General features: G+C 40.3%; 1 non-coding gene across 1 annotated transcript; it reads left to right on the forward strand.

Moving 5' to 3' along the window:
• The first annotated feature begins 313 nt into the window (after positions 1-313).
• LOC135274138 (U6 spliceosomal RNA) lies at positions 314-420 on the forward strand. Its single transcript, XR_010341930.1, has one exon. It is a non-coding gene; the product is annotated as a U6 spliceosomal RNA (small nuclear RNA).
• The last annotated feature ends 2555 nt before the right edge of the window (positions 421-2975 follow it).

The raw sequence follows: 2975 nt of genomic DNA on the forward strand, positions 1-2975 counted from the left end.
TCAATACTGAAAAGTGGGTAGAGAAACGGAAAAAGGAAAGTGGGATAATTTTTTTATCTCATGAGTTAAAGAGAAGTGTCATTATCACTGCTAACAAAGTTATAACATAACTGAGTCAATAATACATTTGTAAAACCTGTGCCATTAACTTGTATGAAAGACCCCGTATGCTAAAGAAGTCAATTCTTTTCCTCCAAATAGGATGGATCTTCAAATTCAAGATAATTACAACAAAATTTCCAACAGAAATCTTTATGTGATAAAATAATCCTAGAGTTTATTTTTAAAAATAATCAAATTAGAATAAAAGAATGTGCTCGCTTCGGCAGCACATATACTAAAATTGGAACGATACAGAGAAGATTAGCATGGCCCCTGCGCAAGGATGACACGCAAATTCGTGAAGCGTTCCATATTTAAAAAAAAAAAAAAAAAAAAAAAAAAGAATAAAAAAATGAGGGGACTTGCCTAAGCCAAATCAGGACAAATTGAACAACAGTGTTTTACTGGGACAGAGACAGGCAGATTCAAAAAACAGAATAGGACATCCTGAAACCGATCCAAGAATATCATCGTGGCTTTTAATCTGGATGAAACAAATGGTATTGAGGGAAATAACTACTTATTTTGGAAAAAAAAAAAAAAGGTAGAGCCATGCCTTTAATAAGTTCCAGAGGGATCCAAATTTATCATAAAACCATAAGATAGAAGGAAATACATTATAAAAATATCTGCAAAATCTAAGGATGAGGAGACCTACCTGAAGATGACACCAAAAGCAAAACTATAAATGAAAAGAGAGGCGCATTTAACTGCATAAAGGCATCACACTTCTGGGGGCCAAAAACCACACAGAAAAATCAAAATGCAAATGATGAATCTAAAAGAAAATTGAGATGTGAAAGTGTGAAAGCAGAGAGATTTACAAATTGATAAGAAACGAAAGCGTCAGTGGAGACATGGGTAAGGGATACAAGCAGGGCATTCACCAAGATGAACCACAGAGCGTAATACACCCGCAATATTCAAAGACGCAAATTTAAACAGAATGCAGCACTCACCACTGTCACCTATCAGACTGACAAGTGCTCAAGATAGTTTGTTGGGTGGATGGATGGATGGATGGATGGTTAGTTGTTAGGTAGATAGATAGACGATAGATAGGTAGTAGATAGGTAGATTGAGAGATATATAGAAGGTAAGTAGATAGATGATAGATACGTAGATGAATGGATTGTAGATAGGTAGGTAGATAGAAGATAGATAGATACATACATATATATATATACATACATGACTGGATTGTACATAGGGAGGTAGATAGATGATAGATAGATGATAGATAGATGATAGATAGATAAATGATAGATGATAGATAGATTAGATCGATAGATAGATAGATTGATTGATAGATAGATAGATAGATAGATAGATAGATAGATAGATAGATAGATAGATGATAGATGTGTAGTTCCTGGTGAGGCTAAGAGTTCGGAGAAGGAACATTCTTAGATACTGCATTGGCAGGGCAAATTGATGCTACTATCTAGAAGGCATTTTGGCCAGAAAGATCAAATGCAATTTCACTTCTGGCAATGTACCCCAAGCAAATCATCACAGGCACACACACAGATTCAGTGAAAGTGATGTTCCTCACAGGAATGTGTACAAGAACAAAATGTACTGGTTAAGAAGAAGCCTAGATGGTCAACAACATAGGGGTTGCTTAAATAATCTTGGCATCAAGAGAGATTCACAATGTATTATGAGACAGATGTTACAAGGCAGCTGTGGACTATATCTCACATTTGTAAAATCAAAAAGTGTATTTTCATAGAAAAATGCAATGTAAGTTTATCTTGTTTCAGTGAGCACCAAATATTTTCTTCTTAAAATGGTTACAAGTGTCTAAGCCTTACAATATGTTAAAGAAAAGAGCTTTGGGATGTAAAGAAAGCATCACTTGGTTTTTCTTTACAACTCAGAGGTGGGTTCAAGAAGTTCTTGTCTTCTGTGAATATTGCCTACTTTTGGATTCAACATTCTGGACGTGGGGGTGAATTTGCAATGAGCAGGAGAGATGGATGTACTTGGGGAATCCTACCAGCGTGGCCTATCCATCTAATTTATGGGAGCGCTACCTGGATGGGGGTTCAACTCAGCTCTGACTTTTCAGCATATGGCTCAACTATTACAAAGACATTGTGACCAAGAAAATGTACAGTTTGTGAATGTTGCACGAAGGGGTCATGCTTGGCTGATAACACCAACTGGCAGAATGAGTGCAATTTTTAAAATATGAAATACAAATTTTTACCAAAGGAGAAGTAAAACATTATAGCTTTAGGTTCATTAAACCCGGCTCACATTCGGGGATTCCAAAAATAAAGCACTGGCTATTTAATATTGCAGCTTGACGAAATTGCTCTGGATCCAACCCTGGAGACTGGGGGAGCTGCGCAGGCAGGGTTGCTCCTGTCCCTCCGCTGTGCTTGGGTGGGCTGGGGACGGCTCCTTCCTTCTCTCCCACCTTCGAGAAACAGATGTTAGCAGCCGAGGCCGCGCAGGTCCATCCCAGGCAGCAAGGGCCAGCTCCCCCTACCTTCTCTGGGAACGCCAAGCCCACCCACAGGATGGTGCCTGGTGCCCTGTCGATGAATAAGTAATTGGGGTGTCCCTGGGCAGAGCCTGTGTGACCTTTGGCGTTGGTGTGCCACCTGCTACAGCCCACACTGCAGCTCAGCCTAGGGAGTAGGCTTGAACGCAGGCCACGGGCCTGAAGGGGGCTGCAGTGCGTTTCTGAGCATTCCCATCCTCAGCAGTAAGCAGCCATCTAGACAGTCCACATCTCACAGGGTGACTCTGAGGATCCTGTCCCAGGGCCCAGTGCTTGGCCAGGGACAAGGGAACCACAAATGTGGGCCATGATTATTACAAGCTTCCGTAGGTCCTGAAAGTGGAAGACTGTGGAGTAC

This window comes from Aotus nancymaae, unplaced genomic scaffold, assembly GCF_030222135.1.
Source record: "Aotus nancymaae isolate 86718 unplaced genomic scaffold, 86718_ANA_hifiasm-v0.15.2.pri h1tg000010l, whole genome shotgun sequence".
Lineage (NCBI taxonomy): Eukaryota > Metazoa > Chordata > Mammalia > Primates > Aotidae > Aotus > Aotus nancymaae.